Source organism: Felis catus, chromosome F2 (genome assembly GCF_018350175.1).
Source record: "Felis catus isolate Fca126 chromosome F2, F.catus_Fca126_mat1.0, whole genome shotgun sequence".
Classification (NCBI taxonomy): domain Eukaryota; kingdom Metazoa; phylum Chordata; class Mammalia; order Carnivora; family Felidae; genus Felis; species Felis catus.
Window position 1 is genome coordinate 34,069,916 of NC_058385.1, and position 26,052 is coordinate 34,095,967.

Below are 26,052 nucleotides of genomic sequence, written 5' to 3' on the forward strand. Positions count from 1 at the left end.
TTAACGTGTGTAAATCACACTGGTGAAATGACCATCCAAAGTGAAGGTATTGGAGTTTTCATGGCCACAGTTGACTGAGTACCAAGCTCATATCACCTTCTGAGACAATTCTACTGGATTTGGAAGACCAAAAACTAACATGGATGGAACTTCAGGAGTGCCAGGACATTACTGTGGACTGAACAATTTATGCTTGGGAATTTAATGCTTCAGGAGTAGTAGTAGGGAAAGACTGAATGGATACTAAGGTGAAATTAACCCTCTGAGTTGAAGAGATAGAAAATATAGCTCGGAAAGATTACTGGACTTTGTGGAGTAGAGAAGTGGAGAGGAGAAAGCGATATTTCTTTCATGAAGAAAGAGATATTGAATTCTGCATAGCAGCCCCCTTGAGACTGCTATTGAATACAATTGACACATGCATAAGGTGAAACTCTCCAAGGCTGGACAAAAGATGGATCAGGGAGCTATAAAGTGAATATTTCTCAAAGCTCACAAACAGCTTGGAGATGTTTGAGTTTTGCCAGATTGTGTGAGCCTTATTGAATACCCAGAGTACAATCTACTCTAAATCATCCCATTAAAAAAAGCTTGAAAACAAGATTCAAAAGAATCTAGCTGATTACCAAGTAACTTAGCTAATATATGAAAGTTTCAAAGTTTAGCATTCTTAGAAAACAAGCCAGTACTCAGCAAGCATAACTGACAATGTCCAGCATGCAATAAAAAATTTCCAGACATGCAAAGGAGCATAAACATGTTTCTCACACCAGAAGAATAATCTGTCAATAGAAAAAACATGAAATTATATAAATCATGGAATTAACAGACTAGAATGATAAAAGAGTTACTATAAACCTGTTAAAGTATTTAAAGGAAAAATAAATACAATGAAGAAAGAAGACATTTTTTAAAAGTCAAATATACTTTCTAGAGTTGAAAAATATAATATCTGAAATAAGAAATTTGCTAAATGGTCTTAATAGTAGATTAGATATTATAAAAGAAAAGTAAAAATCAAGACAGAGCAATGGAAACCATCCAAACTGAAGTATAAACAGAAAAAAGTCTCCAATTAAATTTAATTAAATTAATTAAATTAATTAAAATACCAACAACAAAAAAGCAGTAATTAAACAGTAATTATGTAATATATGTTATATATGTTTAATTACAATATGAGTAATCAGAGTTCTAGAAGGAGGAGAGAGACAGGAGGCAGGAAAAAAGCATTTGAAGAAATAACAACCCAAACTTTTCTAAATATAATAAAGCATATAAACCCACAAATCCAAGAAGCTCAACAAACCTCATGCAGGGTAAATACAGAGCAAATCACATAAAGACACATCATAATTAAATTGCTCAAAACCATTTATAAATAAAAATATTTTTAAAAAAACAATAACAAAAAGGAGCAACCCCCCCAACAACAAAAAGGTGTATTACTACAGAGAAACAAAAAGTTTAAATTATTTCAGATTTTTCATCAGAAACTGAAAGCCAGAGGACAAAGCACATCTTTAAAAAACAGTAGGGGGAAAAAAGCAAGCCAAGTAGAATTCTTTACCCAGCAAAAAATCCTTAAAAAATGAAAGTGAAATAAAATTTTTTTCGACAAATAAAATCTGAGATAATTATTGGCAGAATTTTACTACAAGAAATATTAAAAGAAGACTTTCAGGCTTAAGGAAATTGAAATCAATTTGTAATCCAGATCCACACAAAGAAATGGATATCACTGGAAATATACATATGTGGGTAAATACAAAACTTTTTTATTTTTTAAGAAAAAAGTTTCTTTAAAAATTTTTCAATATTTATTTATTTTTGAGAGAAAGAGAGTGCAAGCACAAGTAGGGGAGGGGCAAAGAGAGAGGGAGACACAGAATCTGAAGCAGGCTCTAGGTTCTGAGCCATCAGCATAGAGTCCAACATGGGGCTCAAACTCATGAATCATGAGATCATGACCTGAGCCAAAGTCAGACACTTCACTGAGCCACCCAGGCACCCCAAGGAAAATGATTCTTTAAAGTAAAAATGCTAATAATGTATTTTAGAGGATATAACATGCAGAGCTTAAACTTATGACAATAGCACTTAGAAAAAGAAGGGAGAAATGGAAGTATATTGCCATAAGGTTCTTACATTAAATATGAAGCAGTATAATATTATTTGGACTTAAACTGTGTAAGTTAAAGGTGTATTCTATAAGCCTTAAAACAAACACTAAAAAACAACTTAGAGCTATAACTAATAAGTCAGTAGTGGAGATAAAATGAAACATTAAAAAATACTCATCTAATCCAATGTAATGCAGATAAAGAAGGGAAAGAAGCAAGAAGAGATGGTGCAAAAATAAAGAAAATTTAAAAGACAAATAAATGTAAAGCTCATTGTTTCAAAATCATTAAATTTAAATTGTCTAAACACTCCAATTAAAAGGCGAGATTGTCCCAACTAGATAAAAAAAAAAAAAAAATCAAGTTTCAACCAATGCTGTCTACAACAAAACTACTTTGAAATATAAAGATACAGATACATAAAGGTAAAATATGGAAAAAGATACTACACAAACACTCATCATAAAAAAGCTGGAGTGGGTAAATTAATATTATCATTAACTCAAAACAAATAAGACTAACAGATTAAGAGGGGAATTTTGTAATAAAGAAGATAAAACAATCCTAAATGTATATACACCTAATAATAGACCTTCAAAATTCATGAATGAATTGCTGACAGAACACAAAGGCAAAAATGGTACACCTACAATTACAGTTAGGGTCTTCAATATTCCTCTTAGTAATTGATAGAGCAAGTAGATGAAATTCACTAAAGCTACAGAATGCTTGAAAAATACTATCATTCAAATTGACCTAATAACCATCTATAGAACAATTTTCATTCTTCCCCACAACAGCAGAAAATACACTATTCATGTCCAAATGAAAAATTCACCTAGAAGCTGGGGGCTGAAAAAGCATCAATAATTTTAAAAGATAGAAATAATAGAGTATGTTCTCTGACCATAATGGAATTAAATTAGAAAACAATGACAGAAAGATATCTGGTAAGTTCCCAAATATTTAAAAATTATGCAACGTACCTTCTAATACCTCATGGGCCAAAGAAGAAATCACATAAAATATCAGAAAATACCTAGGACTAATGAAAATAAACTATATAAAAATGTTGAGGATTAAGCTAAAGCAGTACTCAGAAGGAAATTTATGCTCCAAATGCTTATACTAGAAAAGAAGTAAGGTCCTGTGATGCCTGGCTGGCTCAGGCAGAAGAACATGCAACTCTTGGTCAGGGTTGTGAGTTTGAGCCCCATGTTGGGGATAGAGATTACTAAAATAATAAATAAATACTTTAAAAAAAAAGGTAAGATCCCAAAGAATAATGTACACTTTCACTTTCAGGAACTAGAAAAGAAAGAGGAAACAAACCCAAAATAAGTCTAAATATGGCAATAATAAAGATGAAAGCTAAAGTAAATGAAACAGAAAATGGACAAATTAATGAAATCAAAGCTTCTGCTTTGAAGAGATGAGTCAAACTGGAGGACATTTATTAAACTGATGAAGTGAAAAAGACAGATAAGACATCACTATAATCCTACAAATATTAAAGAATAATAAGGGAATCTTACGGACAATTTTAGGCCAATAAATCAGACAACCTAAATGAAATAGAAAAACATTTTGAAAAACACAAATTGCCAAAACCAGCACAAGAAGATATGAAAAATTGAATTGTATTTTATCTACAAACAAAATTAAATTCATAATTTAAACTCTCACAAAAAGAAAACTCCTGCCCTAGATAGCTTCACTGGTAAAATCTTTCAAACATTTAAGAAATAAATAATAAACATCTTATACAACTTTTTAAAAACAATTTTTCAATGTTTATTTATTTTTGAGAGAGAGAGAGAGAGAGAGAGGGCATGAGCAGGAGAGAGACAAAGAGAGAGGGAGACACAGAATCTGAAGCAGGCTCCAGGCTGTGAGCTGTCAGCACAGCTCAAACCCACAAACCATGAGATCATTACCTGAGCCAAAGTCAGATGTTTAACCAACTAAGCTACCCAGACACCCCTTATACAACTTCTTACAAAAGTAGATAAAGAGGTTACAGTTCCAAGCTTATTTTATTAGGCCAGCCTTACTGTGATAACAAACCCAGACAGAGACATTATAAACAAACAAACAAAACTACACCAATATCCTTAATGAACTTAAGTTCTTTAAAATCTCTTAAAATTAGCAAATAGAACCTAGCAACATATAAGATGTCTAATACACCATGGTAAAAAATGGTTTATTTCAAGAATGTAAGGTTTGTTTAACATTTGAAAATCAATCAGTTTAACCCACTGTATCAGGATGAGTTCATATCAAGATGAACCCATCAAAAGCTCATCTCAATGGATGCTCCCTCCTAAAGCATTTGATAAAATTTAACATTCATTCATGATAAGAACTCTCAGCAAACTAGGAAAGAAGGGAACTTCCTCAACCTGGTAAAGGGCACACACGAAAAACAAAATGTATGTATAACATATTACTTAATGGTAAAACTCTGAATAATTTCCTTAAAATCAGGCGCAAGGCAAGGATGTCCTTTCTTACCACTTCTGTTCAGCACTGTCCTGGATGTGTTAGTGCAATAAAGCAAGAAAAGGAAATAAAAGCATACAGAATGAAAAGGGAAAAAATAAAAGTCTTTATTTGCAAAGGCATGAATGTGTACATGAAAACTCTCAAGAAATCTGTAAAGTATTAGTAGAACCAATAAATTCATTAGCAAAAGTTTCACAGTACAAGGCCAATATTCAAATCAATTTAAAAATACTATGAGCCATTAGAAAATGAAATTTAAAACATCATTTATAATAGCATCAAAAGCATGAAATATTTAAGGATAAGTATATGGATTACCAACACTATAAGAAATACAAAATATTGCTAACAGAATTTACAGGCCATCTAAATAAACTGAAATCTATGCCTGGGATTGGAGGATGAAATACTACCAACAGGTCAATCTTCCTAAATTGATCTACATACTCACTATTCCAAGCAAACCCCTGTAGGTATGTTCTAAAAAAAATAAAAATTAATGAGTTACTTCTCAGATTTATATGGAGATGCAAACAATCTGGAAGAGTCAAACTTATTGTGAGAAAAAAGAACAAACTCAGAATATTTATGTTGCTGATTTTCAAGTCTTTCTAAAGTTACAGTGATCAGTATAGTGTGATACTTTCATAAAGATAGACATATAGTTAAATGAAACAGAATAGGAGTCCTGAAATAGACATTGAGTTTTTACCAAAGTTGCCAAAGTAATTCAATGGGGGAAAGAATTGTCTTTTCAACAAATGGTGTTGAAACAACTGCATATATTTGTGAAAAAATTAACATTGACTCTTTCCTCACAACATATCCAAAAATTAATCATAAATGTATTATAGATCAAAATATGAAAGCTAAAAGTATAAAATTTAAGAAGAAAGCATATTAAAAATCTTCATTATCCTAGAGTAGGTAAAATTTCTAAAATATGTCATAGAAAGTGTAAGTCACAAAACAAACAATTGATAAATTGAACTTCATCAAAAACTGTTCTTTAAAAGACATTGTTAAAAAATTAAAATGCAAGTTTGTCTGTTGTGTAAAAAAATTCTTCAAGACATAGTGGTTGTAAACAAAAATAAACATTCATTATCTCTCACAGTTTTTGTAGATCAAAAATTTGTGACTTGTGTGGCTGACCATATTGCAGTCATCTTAAAGTTTGTCAGAGGCTGGAGGATCCACTTCTAAGGTACCACCCATGGCTGGCAAGTTGCTGTTACCTGTTTATCGACAGGTCTCAGTTCCACTCTATATGGGTCTTTCTAAAGACTGAGTTTCTCTAGAACAAGCACTATAAGAGGGCAAGTTGGATGCTGCAATCTCTTTTATAACCTAGCCTCAGATGTCACATACCATCATTTCGACAATTTCCTCTTGGTCACACAGGTCAGCTATATAGGGGAAGGGACTCTATAAGAGTGTTGATACAGGGAGGCCGGGATCAATGGGGTCCATCTTGGATGGGCATATAGTTTACAGATGTCTATATATATGGTTTGACCACCACAGTAAGCCACAATCTGTGACAAAAGATTTTATACATATACATATCTCACAATCTAGAATATATATAGAATAGATAAAAACAATTTGAAATGGAGAAAAGATTTGAACAGACACTTCACAGAAGAAAATATACAAATGATCTATAAGCAAATGAAAAGATGCTCAACATCATTAGTTATCAGTGAAATATGAGAGAAAATACAATGACTCACCAATACACATCTACCAGAATGGCTAAGATCAGAAAGGACTGACATTACCAAGTGTTGGAGAGGAAATGGAACAACTGGAACATACACTGCTGGTGAGAACGTAAAATAGTACAACCACTTGGAAAAGCAGGTTGGCAATTTCTTATAAGGTTAAATATAAACTTACCATACAGCTCAGCAATTCCACTCCTAGCCATTATTTACCCAAGAAAAATAAAAACATGTGTCAACACAAAGATTTTTAGCCACATATTCAAGGAATCTTTAGTCATAATAGCCAAACACTGGAAATAAACAAAATATCCATGGTAATAGAACAAAAATTTTAAAAATTTGGCAAATCTATAGAATAGAATAGTAGTGAACAGTAAAGTAGAAGAAACATTGCTACACACAACATGAATGAATCTCTAAAATATTTTGAACTAAAGAAGCCAGACACAAAAAAGTATATAGTGAATGATTCCATATATACCAAATCCTTGAAAAAGTAAAATTATTATCCAGTGACAGAAAGCAGATTGGTGGTTGTTAAGGATCAGGGATAAAATAAGGTGAAGCAGCACCCAAATGAGCAAAGGATATGAAGCAAACCCACCTCTTTCACAAGTACACATGAAAGATGGGAATTTTAAGGGGCAGGGAAAACAAGTTAGTGCAAGGTTTCTCACTTTTGGCACTATATTGTCATTTGACTCATACTTCTTTGTTGCTGCGGTGTGTGCGTGCATGTGTATGTGTGTGTGTATGTGTGTGTGTACTGTCTTGTGTGCCAAAAGGTATTTAGCAGTCTCTGGTCTCTCCTCACAAGATGCCAAAAAAATTTCTCACCCTATCCCCTCCACCAGTTGTGATAATCAAAAAGGTCTCATAACGTTGCCAAATGAACCTGGGATGCAAAGTTGTCCCCACTTGAAAACCACTGGGTTAGTGTATTTGTTATCTATTGCTGTGTAACAAATTATCCCTCAAATTTGGTGCTTCAGAACAATAAGCATTTATTATCTCACAGTTACTATGGGTTGGGTATTTGAGAGTGACTTAGTTGGGGGATCTGACTCAACTTTTCTAATGAGGTTGAAATCAAGATGTTTGCATCATCTAAATGCCTGACTGTGGCTGGAGAAACTGCTTCCAAGATGATTTAATCACATGGAGATTGGCAGGAGGCTCAGATCCTTGCTGGGTTTTGGCAGGATATTCTATTCCTTGCTGTGTGGGCATCTGATAAGGTTACCTGACATGTCCTCACGACATGGTGATTGCCTTTCCCAGAGCAAGTGAACTGACAGGGAGTAGGGAGCAGTCATAATACCTTTTTAAGACCTACTCTTGGAACTACCTGTCACTTCTGCTGTATTGTATCCATTAGAAGCAAGTCACTGAGTACAACTCATATTCACTTGGAAGTTAATAAGTCTCTACTTTTAAAATTTTTTTAATGTTTATTTATTTTTGAGGGGGGGGGTGGGCAGAGAGAGAGGGAGACACAGAATCCAAAGCAGGCTCCAGGCTCTGAGCTGTCAACACAGAGCCTGACGTGGGGCCTGAACTCACAAGCTGCAAGATCATGACCTGAGCTGAAGTTGGATGCTTAACCAACTGTGCTACCCAGGCGCCCCGAGTCTCTACTTTATAAAGGCAGGCATATCAATAAATTTGTGGGCATATTTTAAAATAATAATGGTTGGAGAAGGATTCTTTAACAAACAAGCTGGGGAAGATCACAGAGAAAATAAAAAATAGATCATCATTCCATAATACATCTGAAAGGATTAAATTATTTAATGAAAAAACTGAAATTATCAAACAAGTAGAAAAATATAAAGATAGATGAATGATATGATCTAAGGATGAGAAAGGACTTGTGAAGCAACAAATAATAGAACAAAACAAATATGGAAAAAGTCAATCGTTTTATCTGGGATCAATATCTGCATACATATAAGTTGCCTTTTTGTGAATACCCCAGTAAGAAAATGAACAATGGACTAACAGTAGGATACATATTTACACATATGAAAATATACTGTCATGACTTTGGCACAGTGAAGGACAATCATATACTCTCAAGCAGTGCTTTGGGAAAATTGATAATAACAATGTAACAACAGTAATTTATTGATTATGTGCCACAAAATTTTAGGTATTTAATTTGTAGCAATTCATTTGCTTTTTACTACATCACATAGCATTATACCAATTTTCTGGTTAAGGCACTGTCAGATGAAGGAATTTGGCCAAATCTCATAGTTTGTAGGTGGCAGCAAAATTGACTTATCCAATTGTCAGTAGGCATGGTGCCTCAGGATTGCCATACTTTAGGGGCCCATAAAAATGTTTTATTTTCTTTTAAAATCAGAAAGGAAAAAAATGAATGGTTAGGTTGAATAAAATGTTTTAATGCATAATATTAATGTTATTAATATGTTTGTCATTATATCAATGTAGTTATGAATGTAATTTTTGATATTGCTTTATGGAGGAAGAGGTCCACAAAGACCCATGGAAGTCTGAATGTGGCCTTCCTGGGTGGCAGAAATGCATTTTGATCCCAGGCAATGTGACACCCAAGCCTATGTTCTTTCTGGAAGGCAACTTGCCAATGTGTTTCAAAAGGGCTAAAAGTGTTCACACATCTGATTACTTTTAAGAGTTTAAACTAAGAGTAAGTAAGGACAAAGACAATGATTTATTTAAAATTTTTTTTTAATGTTTATTTTTGAAAGAGAGATAGAGCGTGAGTAGGGGACGGGCAGAAAGACAGGAGACACAGAATCTGAAGCAGGCTCCAGGCTCTGAGCTGTCAGCACAGAGCCCTACGTGGGAGTCAAACTCACGAACTGTGAGATCATGACCTGAGCTGAAGTTGGACACTTAATCAACTGAGCCACCCAGGTGCCCTAAAGACAATGATTTATAAAAAGATACTTATTTATAATAGTATTCATTTGAAACCAAAGAAATGTTGAATAATGAAAAGCTGGTTCAATATTGGCTATCAATTTAGGGGCCTAGGTGACTGTTAGGAGCTTCTGAATGGAAGTAAACCAAGGGGAAACTAAGACTCAGGGGAGCTGAACATGAGAGAGTAGAGCAGGAAGTGGAAGGAGGTCTATAGGCATCCTGGAGATGGAGTGCAGACCTCTGCTGAGTATGCGTATGTAGTATCAGAGATTGCACTTGTAAGCATGTTCCTGAATTTATTTTTATTTTTTTTTAAATTTTTTTTTTCAACGTTTTTTATTTATTTTTGGGACAGAGAGAGACAGAGCATGAACGGGGGAGGGGCAGAGAGAGAGGGAGACACAGAATCGGAAACAGTCTCCAGGCTCTGAGCCATCAGCCCAGAGCCTGACGCGGGGCTCGAACTCCCGGACCGCGAGATCGTGACCTGGCTGAAGTCGGACGCTTAACCGACTGCGCCACCCAAGCGCCCTGAATTTATTTTTAAAGGGATTAGACCAGCAAAATGGTGAGGAAAAGGTTAGAAGAATCAGTACTCATTACAGCAGAGATCAGTGAACACAATCAGGAAACTCTGAAGATAGAGCTCTGAACCCCAAAGACAGAGGAACCAAGCATGCAAGAGTAAAGAGGCCTTGAAGATCATGTTAATCTTTCTCTTGAAAGCTCTGAAGAGCCAATGAAAGATTTTAAACAGTGAAGTGACATGTTCAGATGTATATTTTAGAATAATCATAGTGGATTATTGTACATTGAACCCTGGTAGGAATTCAGTGTGTAGAAACTGATGGAATGGAGAGGAAGAGAATGTACATTCATTCAATCAAGAGTTATTCAATCCTACAACTGTTCATGGGGTGTTGATGTTGTTCTTGGTATACAATTCTTTTAAAAGCTTAATTAGGATGGAAGAAGAGAGTGAACTAGAAACAGGTTTTAAAGTCAAGGAAAAATTTACAACAGAAAATACTTAAAACATGATCATGCTGAGGGGGTCACAGAAAGGAGCAGACAGTAAAGAGGTTTGCTTTGGAGAGGAGCAGGGATACCCAGCTTTTTAGACAGAAGGAAAACTAATAAGCTTTGGTGTGGATGTAGGTAATTTGTGGGGTTTGGGTGAGGAAATCAAGCAAAAATTGTAGAAACCCGTGCTCAAAGGCCTTTATTACTTCTTAAGTAGAAGACCAGGTCATCTGGTGAGTAATGTGGTCACCACTGACTTCTATTTGCAGGGTGGCCTTTCTTCTAAATGCAATACACTGTACCAACATCACTCCTCCGGACTAGTTGATTCGTTTGTATAAATGGGAATAATAGACACTTTTCCATGGTATTGCTGTGTGAATTTGTTGCATTGACACACGCACTTGCTTAGTATTGATTTATCTTTGTACTCATACTGGAGTAGGGGGAGTGAATGTTTTGATTACTCATAAAAATAAAGTAAAAGTCTTCCATTATGATCATCTAATCTGTTAAATGCAATATTTACTCTTGCAATGGGTTCTAAGTCAGATACTGAGGTCAAGGAGTATAATTGCTGTAAAGCATTCAACAAAAGAACGCCAGTGTCCCGAGGACTTAACTTGAGGTCATTCACGGGTTCTGCCCCGAACCGGAAAGTCAGGTCAGCAGCACCTACCTCCAGTTTAGAACAGGCTCTTCCCAAATCTCAGCGGCAGCCCCGCCCCTTCCACAGGTTCGGGCCCCGCCCCCCTCTCCCATTGGCTGGCCCTCTACCTCTTCTCGACCGCTCCAAAGACCCGGAGGAGCGGAGTTTTCCAAAAGCATCATCAGGGCGCCCTCGCTGCGCATGCTCGCGGGAAGCCGGATTCCGCGTCCGGAGTTGGAGGTTTTAGGCGGCCGCGGCGCAGCGCGCTGTGCGGGGCCGGCGGGGAGGCGCGCGCTCGCGGCGCGGCGCCGGCGACGCGAGCACGCGGCGCGCTCTTGAGGAGGGAGGTGTGGGGTCTGCTGGGGGTGGCGCGTGGCCGGGGTGGGGGTGGGGGGAGGGTCGGGTGTCGGCGAGCGCGGCGAGCGGGTTCCCAGTGGCTGCAGGCGGCCTGGGCTGCCGGGGCCGACGCCTGGGTGGCTGTTGCCGCCGCCGCCGCCGCGCCTGCTGCGAGATGGCGATCTTGGGTGCGGAAGGGTGAGGGCGCCCGCCGCTGGAGGAGGCGCCGCTGCTTTGGCCGCCCGACCGCCGGGAGCCGACAGCTTCGCGCCGGGTAAGGACGCTTCGGCAGGGAACTGGGGGTGCGGGCAGGGCGGGGGCGCGGGCCCAGAGCCTTCTCGGCGGTGCCGGTAGCCCGGCACTGGCAGCCCCGGGGCGGGACCCTCTGAGGGGCCGTCGGGGACGGTCCGCGACGCCCTGGCTGCCTTCTCCAGCCCAGGGGCCGGGAGTTTTCTGGGGTGGGGTCACGGGTCTTGCCCCGAGTTGGCCTTGGCACAGGCCCGAGCTAATGATACTGGAGCGAAGTGTTTCCGTGACTCTGCAGCCGCGCTTCTCAAGCTTCCTTAGCCTTCTCAGCGTTCTACCTTCTTTTCCTTTGCTTAACACCTCTCCGAAAAACACCAGTGTATGGACTTATTGCCCGTGCCCTGACTTTCACCGCAATTCTGCCGTCCCAAACCAAGGACTCCCAGGCTTCGAACGTCTTTTAATGACGTGTTTTGTTTAGTTTGTTTTTTTTTTTTTTTAAATCACTCCGGGTTCTTCACTGACTCTGCAGTACCCCCCCCCCCCCCCCAACACAACCCCCACCTCCACCTTTGTGACCCGGTAGATCCCAGTGACCTTGCAGTGTTTAGTAGTCCTTATCTGTGACTTGGACCGTCTTTCATCTTTATTTATTTATTTTTTTAATTTTGTAGTTTGCCCATTGCTTTTACAGCCCTTAAATGATCAGTCTTCTCTTTACTCCATCGTTTGGAGTTGAGCGTCCAATGCTCCCATAATTATATGAAACCTTCCTTACCAAAGACAAGTATCTATTATTTTGACATTTTTACTTTCCAGGTTAAAATATTTTCCAGGGGCTTGATATGGCTTTCTTTTTCTGCTTGGCAAGTTTTTATCTTTTTGTGTAGGCTAATGTGCAAGAAGATTTGAGTTTCTGCTTTAAAAAGCTATTGGTAATAGTGGAAAAGAATAATGTACAAAGTTATCTTTTATCCCCCTTTGGTTTTTTACCTGTTTTTTTACCAGGTTTTTTACCTGAAGTGCCTGGTGTGCAATGTTTGCGGATTTCTGCAAGAATTCATCCTGATGTATAAATCCACTTTACCTGTCTAAGTCTCTGTATTATACAAGCAAAATGCACCTTTTAAAAAACAAAGGCATTCTTTATTTGTGACTTGTTTTAGCCATTAAGTAGGTAGTAGCTGTGATTGGAAATGATCACTTTTCGTAAATAGTTAATATATTTTTTAAGTGAAACCTTAGTGACCAAGTGTTGGGAGCTACTCAAATTGAGAAGTGTAAAGTATGTGGAATAGTTACTTGATATGTAGCTTATTAATGTTTTCAAGTAGTCCTTTCCGTAAAATGCAAAACTGTTTATAAGATATCCAACACCAGGACTTAAAAAAGGTTATGTTTTTTGGAAGCCTGGTGTGATAAAGGATGTCGCAAGTAAGTTCTCTGCCTGCAAAGAGATAGTAATTTTTGCTGTTTACCCCATGAAGGCTGAAATTTCTTTTACTTCCTTGCATCTACTGCATGACTGTGTGAGGTATTAGGGGGAATGTAAAGGTGCGAATTATAGCAGTTTCTGCCTTCACAGACTAGTTAGGCAGGTAGGACTATACACAAATGCTCCATGTGTCTTTTAATACATAGCTAAATTTCATATGGAATTCAGATTGGGAGGGGGTAGAGCTCACATCATATTTAGCAAGGTGGGGTGAGAGGTGTTAATTCATAGAGCCTTCAGGCTTCTGAAGTCTTTGTTTTGAAGGATGATTATGACTTTTGATAAGCTGAGAAAGGTAATCCAAGCAGAGAGAAGGACTGAGAGAAAAGAGCACAGAGTTCATATATTTGCGGAGAGGCAAGTAATTCTATTTGGATGGAACATAAAGTATTTGTGCTAATGTAAAGGGTGATAAAAATTGAAGTAAAAGTTTGAACCAGTTTATGATTGCTTTTAATGCAAGGCTAATGACCTTGGATTTAGTAGGCATTGGGGGTTTAACAGATGATTTTTGAGTTGCGAATGAAATGATTAAACTTTTGTTTTTAGAGGATGAATTTGGCAGCAATGTGTAGTGTGAATTGTAGATATCTGGAGGGAGAAAGACCTCTTGATTGCTGTGGTCATAAATAATAGGGGTATGAACTATGGCTGTCATAATAGTAATGGAAAGGAGGAAGGAAGTTGAATGGACAGAATTTGATGATGAGAGAGAAATGAAGAAAGTAAAAATAACTAAGATTCTGATCTAGGTTGGGAAAATACCATTTTGAGCAACATCTTTGGAAGCTTTATCTTTGGCAAACGTACGTTACTTTACAGCAGTTCTCAACCTTTTGATAATTACTAATCCTTGGTTAAACTAAAAAAATCTGGCCTGGAAAACTTCCATATGCACCTGTGCTTTGTGAATGTAATTTTATTTATTTATTTATTTTAAATTATTTATTTTTTTAACATTTATTTATTTTTGAGACACAGAGAAAGAGAGAACATGAACAGGGGAGGGTCAGAGAAAGAGGGAGACACAGAATCTGAAACAGGCTCCGGGCTCCGAGCTGTCAGCACAGAGCCCGACGCAGGGCTCGAACCCACAGACCGCGAGATCATGACCTGAGCCGAAGTCGGACGCTTAACCGACTGAGCCACTCAGGTGCCCCTGTGAATGTAATTTTAGAGAAGTCCATGAACCTGAACTCACCTGAAGCTTATCCATGGAACCTGTGAGTCAGGTTCTCAGAATTAACGGCAGCTTTTAAAACCATTGAGTCTTCAAATTCTTTCATTTACTGATAACCCTTACTATAGAGACTTACCTCATATACACTTATGTATATATCTCTTTACATTTGTGTTGTGGTTTATGGCTTACAAAGAATTTTGACTATGCTGTGTTATTTGCTATTATATAACAACAAATTAACCCAAGGGGTTAAATGATTTGCCCTAAGTGTTTCAGTTAGTGTAAAGTGGAATCAGCAGCTGATTGACACTGATGGTTTTCTTTCTTGTTAGATGTATGATTTAGCATTAGTTGCATATAGTTACTGCCTTTAAGTGACCTCATCAGTAAGACTAAATGATCCTGGAGGTTCCTTCTGGTTTTTAACCTTCTGTGATTCTCGGGTCTTTGATTTTCATTGAACTGTCTGTACCCTTCTTGTTTTCCATGTTCAGGAGAGCTAGTGAGACAGAATGAATGGGGTGTATGGAGAGCAGCAGATAGCAATATCAGACCAGTCATTTACTTTTTAATTTCCTTTGTATCTCAGTTTGGGTTTGTGGATAGGGGAAGGTAAATGAAATAAGAAACCTTAAGAATTTTTATCTTTATTCTATCTTCTGTATTCAGGTATGCCTTACTTAAGAATACTCATTTTACTTCATTCATGAAGCCTTATCAAGTGAAAATAGAAACTTTACAAAAGAAGTGTGGGGTCCTAGTCAGTGCATTTTTTCATTTTTTAAGTTGCTAACTCTTCCTAGTATGGTTAAAGCATAATTTGATTAGTAAATAATTGACTTTTCTCCACCTATAAGATTATCTTCCTGGAAGGGAACCTGAACAAGTTATTATTTAGTGTCTTGCATAGCTCTAGAAACTTTGATTCCATAATTATTAGAAAGACTGGGGTCTTTTTTACCATTTCTATAAAAATATGATGTAATAACAAGTAGTGGAAAAAATAAATTGGCTTTTTTAGTGGTGTTGAAGGAAGTAGTTGCTAATACTTAATGGAGGAAAAATGTCTAGCAAAAGCACATACATAGATGATTTTTCTTCTCTGCTGGCATTAAGAAGAGTATCATATCTTACATTTGTATAGCATTTGACATTTTTCCATAATGGCTATATAGACTATCATTTGATTCTCATGACAGCTGAGCAGTAGATGTGTCAGGAGATAATTATTGCTTTTTAGATGAATACATTGATGCTCAAAGAAGTTAAAACATTTTTTCAAGTGTATGACTTGTAGGTAGCTAAAATTAGAACTAGAGCTAAAACTCATATTTTTGTTCCTAGGTCAGCAATTTTTTTTTCTTTTCTTTTTTTTTTTTTTTTGCACTAACTCTTCATCTACAATGAAAATTTAGCTGAAGGCTATATGTGAGGAGTTAAAATTTATCTGTTTGGAATCTGTGTTAAACTTTTGTACTATGTACATGTGAACTTGTCTACTTCCTTTGTGTTTAAATGGTAACCTCATAGCAGTGGCTGTTGTTGGGTAATTTTGAAATTTGTAAGTATTCATCACAAAATAGTTAACCTGTCAAGAAAAGAGCTAAAGTTGATTTTTTTTTCTGAAAAAGTACATTGGTGAAATATAAATATTAATTTCTTTCTGAAAATTTGATTTTTTCTCTTTCTTTGTTTTTTTGTTTTTTGTTTTTTGGTTTTTGTGTTTTTTTTTTTTTTTTTTTTTTTTGAGAGAGGGCGCAAATGAGTGAGGGGCAGAGAGAGAGAAAATCCCAAGACTGGCAGAGAGAGAGAAGCAGGGCTCACCTGAAGCGGGGCTTGAGCTAACCTGATGTGGGGCTCGAACACATGAACCACAAGATCATGAACTGCAGACCATGACCTGAGCTGAAGTCACATGCTTAGCCAGCTGAGCCACCCAGGCGCCCCTGAAAATTTGATTTTAATTCAGCTGTTTTTACAGATGAAGTTTGTTCTTCCTTTATAAAAGCCCAGTTTCTGAAAATTTGTATTTTTGGAGCATATAAATCAAGACGTGATTTCCAAAAGTGTCATGATGTTTCGTGATTTTTACTATTACATAAAAAGCTTTATCATTAAAAAAAGATTTGCCATTAAAGCTCTTGTATACACTTCAGATTCACATGATTAAGCAACTTTTGGAATATATTATGTGAAACCATATGCCAGATAATTCCTAAGTTAGAAGGAAAACTAACATTTGTCTTGATATTCCCTAAACCTATTGTTTATTCATAATACAGCCTATTATGTAACTATTACATGCCAGGTATTGTGCTGGGTGCTGGGGTACAGTGCTGAGAGGAAAAACATGAAGCCTGTACTCTTGGAACTCAGAGTTTAGTAGACTCACTAACATTAAGAAGGGCATAAGACTTTATCTTACGCGGTTGTGTGGATGTTTGGGACTATAATTAATTTCATCTCTCTCCTTTTCTCTGAGTTTTGAACAAATTAGGTAAAAACACAAGGAACCAGGGGCTCCTGGGTGGCTCAGTCAGTTGAGTGTCTGACTTTGGCTCAGGTCATGATCTCACGGCTCATAAGTTCGAGCCCCATATCGGGCTCTGTGCTGACAGCTCAGAGCCTGGAGCCTGCTTCATATTCTGGGTCTCTCTCTCTCTCTCTCTCTCTCTCTCTCTCTCTCTCTGCCCCTCTCCCACTCATGCTGTCTCTCTCTGTCTCTCAAAAATAAATAAACAGTAAAAAAAAAAAAAATTAAAAAAAAACACAAGGAACCAGGTAAACATCGTTTTGGTCATTTATTGCTGTGTGACAATCCTAAAACTAAGTGACTTAAAACAACCACCTTTTTTTTTTTTAATTTTTTTTTAATGTTTTATTTATTTTTGAGACAGAGACAGAGCATGAGCAGGAGAGGGGCAGAGAGAGAGGGAGACACAGAATCCAAAGCAGGCTCTAGGCTCTGAGCTGTCAGCACAGAGCCCGACGCGGGGCTCAAACTCACAAACCGCGAGATCATGACCTGACCTGAAATCGGATGCTCAATGGACTGAGCCACCCAGGTGCCCCAGAACAACCATCTTATTTGCTTACCGTTTTACTATCCTGCACTGGACTTGAGGATTTTGAGTTTTGCTGATGGCCACTCTAAAGGCTGCATTCAGCTGGCAGTTCAGCTGGGAGCTGGTCTTCTCTCTTTTTTTCTCTTACTCTCTTTTTCTTCATGTTTCTCATAGTGTCACCCCCCCCCCCCCCCCCGGCCTTTGCAGCAGTTTTGCTGGCCTTACATGGTGGCTTAGGACTCACAACAAGTGCAAACGAAGAAGCAACCAGGCCTTCTTAAGGCATAGGGTTGAGATGAGCATAGCATCATTTCTGCCACCTCTGTTGATTAAAGCAATTCACGGGTCCAGCCCAGATTCAAGGGAAAGAGATGAGACAAGTATGTGAATCCCAGGATTGTACCAGACAGCTGTATTACACCAAAATGGGGCTTCTGGAAAACTGTTTATGAAACTGAGACTTAGGCTGCCTAGTACTTTCAGTACTAGGCCTGTCAGTGGGAAAATGGAGTCTGAAATGCAAAAACAATAGCATATTTGGCTTATTATACAAATGGAAATAGCTGGCAATATCCTTGGGTAGAAAAGAAAATTTTGGAACTCTGGGGTTTCACCCATAATGGGGCAGAATTGACTTGCTCTACTTGAGGGCAGTGGTGTCTAAAACAGTGCAGAACCCAGAGCCCAGGCTGCTCGGAAGCAGTGATTTACCCAACTCTCCCAAATTGGATGAGACAAATGTCCCAGTCAGCACACTGCAGAGTGGGCTATGGTGGGCAGAGAGCCCTCCTCTTAGCCCTTGTGATTAGATGTGAAACCTAACGGTAGCAGAGCTCCTTGGTGAGTCACTCTGGCCTTGACAAACCTTGAGCAACCTGGTGCCTCACAAATACTATTTTCTGTTTGCAGTGTCTTGGGGAAAGGTTAGGATAAGCCACTCTTCCGTGGAGAGGAGTTGTTACAGTGGAGAGTATACACTTACAGAGACTGGGATGGGACTTTTCTCTCATTCGGGAATGGTAAGACAGAAAGTAATGCTTTATCCTTTCTAGGAACAAGTAGACTCTGAGTGCTTAGCTGGGTTTTTCCTCACTTTATCTTCATTGCTTTATCCGTTTATCTTAGTCTCAGTGGTATTTTCTTTTTTTTTATAGTTCACGTTATCTACTGTATAACATGGCTAACAGTGGGATGAAGAAGATGAATGTTACATTATTATTACAGTATAGTTTCTGGATGGAATAATGAATCAATGTATTTCATTTAAAGAATTTTGGTAGATTTGAAGCATTTCATGTATACTGAGAAATGAACTCCTGCATCCTAGTGTAAATAAATCTCTGCAAATTTCTGAAAATATTATGTTGGCTGTTGTGGGGAGGAGTTTGGTAATTGAATGTACTGAGAAACAATTTATGTAAATAGGAAAGGGTAGAGCACAAAGAAGGGAACAGATAGAATTACCTTAAGGTGTTTCTCTATGACTCTTCAGGGTAGTTCAGAAATGTACTAGCATTAACAGAATTGTAGGTGTGATAGCTTTTTTATTTAATGAAAAAAGTTCTTTTGATAGCTGTTTAGTATACCCATAATTATGATTAAATAGGGTGGGTGGAAGCAAACTGTTGAGTCCTGACTTGAAGTAGGATACTCCAGTCATATGTTAACCCCAGCTTGCCAAGTTGTACTATTTTTTGTGCTTAGTGTGGGAAGGAGAATTAGTTAAATGAACTTGCTCTGTATAAAGTAGGACATACTTTACCAAAGTAATAAACTAGATCGTGGCACTTCTAAAGTTTAAGAATTAAAGGCATTTTGGCATGTGTGTTAAGAACTGTAGCTTTAAAGTCAGGTGTAACTGACTTCTGTCAATGCTCTTTAATAGCATTGTTGCTTCAGTTTCTTCTGTAAAATGTAGTGAATATTTCTGTTACTGGATTTTTGTAAGGATTAATTGAGATAATGTTTGTAAAGCTGAAGGCTGGTCCCTGAGACATAAGCAGCTCTTAAGTCATTTTTATTGCTCTTCACAATTACTAATAAGCAAAATTCAAACAATCCACCATTCCACTTTTCTGTGAACCACTTATTTCAACTCAAAGATAGTTTAGGATTAGTTTTGGCATGAGCAGAGCAGTATGTCTGATCTTACCTTTTAACTTAAAAAAATAAGTTGTTAAAAGCTAAGAATGAATCTGAGAAGGCCACTGACTCAACATGGCTGGCAGTTTCTCAGTGGTGATGGTTTGGCTGCACAGTTTGGGAGCAAGAAATTGTTAATACCATCAATAGATGAATTACAGTATAGAACAGTGTTTATTGGTGCGCAGCCCCTTCATCAGAGTCATCTGGGGTATTTGTTAACCAAGATGTCTGAATACTTTTTGAGAACTATGGTATGGTCCTTGACAGTGGAGTTCAAGAATCTTCGTTATTAACAAATGTCTCAGATGATTTTATACATATTAGTTTGAGAACTGCTGGTAGAGACTGAGTCAGTAATTTGGGGGTTCTAGTGTTCTCAGAGACTGTTTTTAAAGCTACAGTGTTCAGTAAACACGTGTATAATGTAAACAGAGAGCTTACCATCTGAACCTTTCAGATGTTTAAAGAGGCTTAAGATAATTGCCAATGACTTGATCCAAACAAACTATAGAAACCTGATACAGGGTGATTATGTAAGTAGTAGGCAGGAGAAGTACCTATGCAAGAAGCATGCATTAGGCTTCCTTGTTCAAAAAAACTTCCCCATGCTTCTACAAAAGAAGATACTCTTGAGTAAATGTATTTCTTCTCGGGATGCCTGGGTAGCTCAGTCAGTTAAGAGTCTGACTCTTGATTTCAGCTCAGGTCATGATCTCATGGTTCTTGAGTTCAAGTCCTGCACTGGGCTCTATGCTGATGGTGCAGAATCTGCTTGGCATTCTGTCTCTCCTTCTCTCTGCCTCTCACCTGCTTGTGCATATTCTCTCTCTCTCTCTCCCTCCCTCCCTCCCTCCCTCCCTCCCCCCTCTCTCTCTCTCCCCCTCCCTCCCCCTCTCCCCCTCTCCCCCTCCCTCCCTCCCTCTCAAAATAAATAAACTTAGAGATATTTCTTCTATAAAAATGCCTATGGAAACAGTTAAATTAGATATTGTAATTTTCAGATAGTCTGATTGCTTTTCATTTAGTGAAAATAACTCAAAATAGAGAGATTGAAGTATGCCTACTTTAGAATTTGGTCATTTGGGTAGAAAGTAGGTTGGATGAAGACCATAATCTATAATCTGTCTCTTGTGGGGAAAGCCATTGCTTAGCTTAAGGGTGTTGACTTAGGAAAAATGTTGTGAGAAAAGATTTAATTTTAAATCGTCAAGAAAAAAAAGTTGATACTTATTTTCTCTAACTTTTGTTTAAGGCAGTGGTTTGAGACAGCCTGGGTCTATGTCACTTAAACCTTCCTCAGTCCTGTGACCATATCTGATCATGGAAGAGCAGATCTTTAAGTTTGGGCTATTCCTGGAAAAACTTAACCTATGTTTATATTAACCATATTTTTATTGTGTTAGTGCATTTTGTGGTAAAAAAAAAAAAAAAAAAACAAACATGCCAGACCCATGATTCTTTCTAAATTTGAGTGGAAAGGATTAGTTGGCATTTGTTTGAGGAACATACTGTTTTTGTGTTTGATTTCACTGACTTTGTGGCCAGTGCTTTGGAGAGAAAAACAACAGTAAACTCATTTCTTGTCCTATGAGCTGTGAAATAATATTGTCAATATTTACATGTGAATACCCAGGATGGAAAATGTACATTATACTCCAGAATTTCATTGTTCTAAGTTAAAAGTTTTGGCAATTATAACTTGTTTAAACTTTTGTGTGATTTAATTTTCCTTTAAAGTGTTAGCTATTTAATTGATTAGGCCTTAAAGTAAGACAAACTTAGATTTGAGTTTTCCAAATTCTTTTTTTTTTTTTAAGTTTATTTATTTTGAGAGAAGGCACAAGCAGGTGAGGGTCAGGGAAGGAGAGACAGAATGCCAAGCAGGCTCTGTGCCATCAGCGCAGAGCTTGATGAGGGACTTGAACTCAAGAACTGTGAGATTATGACCTGAACCGAGATCTTGAGTCCTATGCTTAACCAACTGAGCCACCCAGGTGCCTCCCCTCTTCTTTTTTTTTTATTTTTTTATTTTATTTATTTTGAGAGAGAGCTTGTGGTGAAGGGACAGAGAGGGAAACAGAACCTCCAGTGTAGAGCTGACAAAGGGCTCGATTCCATAACCGACCCTGGGATCCAGGACCTGAGCTGAAATCAAGAAGAGTCAGATGCTTAACTTGCAGTTGTTATTGGCTAAGTGATCTTGGTCAAATTAACCTTGGATTAAGCCCTCATATTATCATATGTAAACTAGGTATTCATATGTAAAGTAGTAGTAATAATACCTAATTCATAGTTTTCTTGTGTGACTTAAAACTGGCACTTAGAAACAAGTAAATAGGATGGGTTCATAATACCTTGTTGATGACAGATAGGTTTCAGAATTTATATTTAATTTAGGATGGTAATGGACTCCATACACTATGTTAGGTAAAACCCCAGTGAAATATAGGGCAGTAGCCTCTACTTTCTTCAGCAGTGTTTAAGTATGGATAAAATAATGGATGACCACACATCCAGTCAGATTTTGCTATTAAATGAGTCCAAGTCAGTTTAGTTTTTGACACCAAATGAGTTATGAAGTAGCTTTATGATTTTATAGTTTTCTGGGTTTTAGATTTGTGGATAAAGGACTGTGTCCCTGTATTTCTACTGTATTTTAAACATGAGAAGACTTACATTATTCTAAGAGTAAAGTTTTAGCTGTTTAGTTGATTTTCTCATTTTGGAAAGTTTCTGTGTATTTTAGATTCTGATATTTTTCTCTAAGAGTGAGAATATCTGATGGAAGTTTATACTTAGCAGCCTGCTTTAAAATTCTTAGGAAGAGTAATAGTAAATTAACATTGTGTGTCAGTTACTTGAGTAGCTTTAGAAATCCTGAAATTGTGTATTTATAACAAAAATTTACCATTATTTCTCTTGAGTGGTTAAATGTAATTTTGATCTTTACTGCAGATTCAGGGGGTTTTGCTGTGTATCATTTTGCAGCATGGCCATGTGACTGAAATGCCTTTCTTATCCTCTTATCCTCTACTGTTGTGGAAGTATGGTAGAACAGTATTGGAGTTTCTCTGCCTCAGAATCTTGAGAATATGACCAGAGTGGTGGTGGTGAAGGAATAGGGTTAGGAAATAAATACTCATTGCACATCCTCTGTATTCCAGATTCTAGAAACAGTTCTAGTTTCCTAGAGTTGATGTTAATTGATACTTCCTTTTTCCTTCTTAAAACCATGTTAGTATCCTCATTTTACAGATGAGAAAACTGAGACTCAGAGGGGTTAATTATATACGAATAGAGTTGAAGTTTGACCTTAGGTGTGTCCTACTTTATAAGTAGTTCTTTATATTACATTACCTCAGTGTGCTCTTCTTACACTGGAAATTGGCACTTTGGAATTGAAGCATTAGCACATTTCCATGGCTACTTAAATGCTAGTAAATTAGCATCTTTAATGTATTAAGAAGAATCAGGAACCGTTTTGGTGTGAACTTAACTTTGGGTCATGATATCTTATCAGTGCAATGCAGAAGAGCACTAACCTCATCAGCAGGCCTGGGTTGGGACTGCCATGAAGAAGCTTTGTGTCCCTGAGTAAGTCTGTTAATCACCTCTCAGCTTTAGCTCTAAACTTTCATGAGATGTAGCATCTGCTGTATATTTGAAGAATATCAAACGTTAAAAAATTTTGGATTCAAAGGAAAAAAGTCTGGAAATCAAGTATTATACTATTAAAATATAGTGCTTTGAAACAACCAACCAATTATTTCTGGAAATCTTTTTGTCATTTTGAAATATGAGATTGTACATAATATAATTACATTAAGTTTGATCCTTGCAAAAGTAGGAATGTTATGTTGCCCTGGATGTTTTTCCCAGAATACATGGAAGTGATTTATTAACTGTGATTCCACAGTTTATCTCTTTCATTGTTAGCATGTTTACGCTTTACACGTTATCTTTTTTAGATTACTTGTTCTTTTTCAGTTTTTAGGAAAAGCATTTTTTAATGACTAGCTTAAAAGCCCCAGAAACCACCTACTTGAAGTTGCTTAATCTTTAAGTGATAAAATAAGAAAATAGTACTGTCAGGTTGATATAGCAAAATGCTCAGTTTAAGGCATGGGTTTAGCTCAGCATTTTTTTTTTTTTAAGGTTTTATTTTTGAGAGAGAGAGAGGGAGATGGTGGGGGCAGGGGGAACAGAGAGAGAGGGAGACACAGAATCTGAAGCAGGCTTTATCCAGGCTCTGAGCTGTCAACACAGAGCCAGATGCAGGACTCCATTTCACAAACTGTGAGATCATGACTTGAGCCGAAGTTGGATGCTTAACCAATTGAGCCACCCAGGCACCCCACCATTCTTGTTTTCTTTAGTTTATTTATTTTGAGAAAGATACAGGGATCAAGCTGGGGAGGTGCAGCGAGAGAAGGAGACAGAATCCCAAGCAGGCCTCGCTGTCAGTGCAGATCACTGTGAGATCATGACCTGTGCCAAAATCAAGAGTTGGATGCTTAGCCAGCTGAGCTACCCAGGTGCCCCGGCATTTTGTTTTTTTATATTCTGTTTTTGTAGTGAAACGTAGTAAAAAGAACATTGATTTTGAGCCCAAGAGATCAGAGTTCAAAATCATGACTTTCACTAGTCTTATGGCCCTGGGCAATAAATTCTAAAAGCCTAATTTTCTTCATTTGTCAGTAGGAATAATTAATGACTCTGAAGGATAATTGAAAACATTAGAGATAGTTTTTTGGTTTTTTTTGTTTGTTTGTTTTGTTATGTGACTGACAAATAATAGGAGTCCAATAAATGGTCACTGTTATTCTTACTGGTTTTGAAGTCAGAGACCTGATTCAGATCCCAGGTTTAAAACTGGCTGTGTTTCTGTGTCACTTAGACACCCCATGTAAGTGCACATCGTCCCAGGTAGTTACACTGTATCATCTTAGACTTATACTTAGGAAGTATTTACCCAGCTCTTTTTATTCCTGTAAGTTGATGATGTAAGTTTGGAACTCAAGTTTTAAGATGCTCTTTTTACTTAAATTTTATTTTCTTAATTAATGTAATCCAGCACACGAGTGGGAAATTTGTTTTCTACTGATATTCAGTAAGATGGGGAAAAATTATCAAATACAAAAATTTTTTGCTTGAAAAGTTTTGGTGTTTTGCCATTGTAAACAATACTGTATATTATGAGAAATTGAGAAATTATAATTAGAAAAGAAGCTATCTAATTCTCATTATTGATATTATTTTGGTGTAGTTTTCCTTTGTTGATGTAAATAAATATTAGTGTCAGTTCTTTTAAAACAAAAATAGGAATCATCTCTCTAAATTAGGAATAACTGAAAAATAAAGTAAAAATGTGTTTCACTTTTTTATGATGACCTGAGGAGGAGGAAGGCAATGGAGCAAGGAGAGAAGGAAAGTTAGTGTGATAAAAGATAGAATAACAGTGCCAAAATCCTGTGTTTTTGTTTTGTTTTTAAGGGCCATCATTGCTTGGCTTAATTAGAATAATTTCTGCTAAATTTCATGTTTTTGTCCTCACTAATGTTTTCTAGTAAATGAAGTACAAGCATTTTTGATATCCCTTGCTTCCAGCAGAATAAACTGTTAATTTCATTTTTGGGGAAGTTTGTATAATGTATTCAATTATATATATTTTTAAAGATGCATTTTATGGAGCAATATCACCATCTTGTGGCCTTCAAGAAAATTGTTGCCAAAGTTATGTTTTTACAACTGTAAGCATAAGTTAGCTTTCTCTGCTGTTTGTCACAGCTCAGTCAAGTTTGTAATAGGCAGTTTTTACTGTAAATGGGGGTGGGGAGTAGAAAACAAAATGACTTGTACACTAGGATTGCAACTTCGTAAAAAAAAAGTGTATTGGAGGAAAATAATACTTTGAAAACAGTTGTGGGTTGGGTTGGTGGGAAGATTATGGATGATTGCTACTCTTATGTTCTCATGAAATATGCAGTGTTTTACAAGCAATTGTGAGCTAGAAAATCTCAGAATGTCCTGTGCTCTTTTAATAGGATTTCCAGGGCCCAGAGAAATTTAGATGTCCTGTCCCACTGTGCCATTTAGTGAGACTTGCCTAGAGCAGTGTTTTCTGAGCTAGTGACTCTTGAAGGAATATTTTCTATGGGAACTTTTACACTTTTTCTTTCATTTTGATGATAATTTTAAAAGGGAAAAAGTCAATTTGAGAAGTATGGTGTTTCATTTAAAAGAGCACCTAAAAACTAAATGAGACCATTTGGTTTTAAGTCTGGGTTTATTTAATTGTTTTTGAGATTCGGTTGATACTGATTATCTTTCATTGGCAAATAAGTATTAAGCACTCTGTGTGCCAGGCTTTGTGGTAGGCAGAGTAGGTAAGATGGTGAGAATTTGTCCTGTCCTCTTGGAATTTACAATCGCAGATGCAGTGAGAAAAATAAAGCTATTTCGAGAAACACACAAGGTAGAAATCAAGAATTCTGGATAAAAATAGCTATAACTTTTTGAGCATTTACTATGTGTCAGGCACCATGCAAAATGCTCTCGGTACTTTTTCTCTATGTCAGAAATTTATTTTGGAATTTTGCTTTGATTTTTGCAGGAACAGTGAGTATACACACAAAT

At 37.1% G+C, this 26,052-nt stretch overlaps 1 protein-coding gene across 4 annotated transcripts in view; it reads left to right on the forward strand.

Annotated features, from left to right (window-relative positions):
• Positions 1-11,424: 11,424 nt before the first annotated feature.
• Positions 11,425-26,052, forward strand: part of WWP1 (WW domain containing E3 ubiquitin protein ligase 1) — a 135,420-nt gene continuing 120,792 nt past the window's right edge. For 3 of the 4 annotated variants that reach the window (XM_011291318.3, XM_011291319.3, XM_011291323.4), the window contains exon 1: positions 11,425-11,556. The gene's annotated coding sequence lies outside the window, so the exon portion shown is untranslated. The remainder of the gene's footprint in view (positions 11,557-26,052) is intronic. The other variant, XM_019822849.3, reaches the window with a different exon arrangement.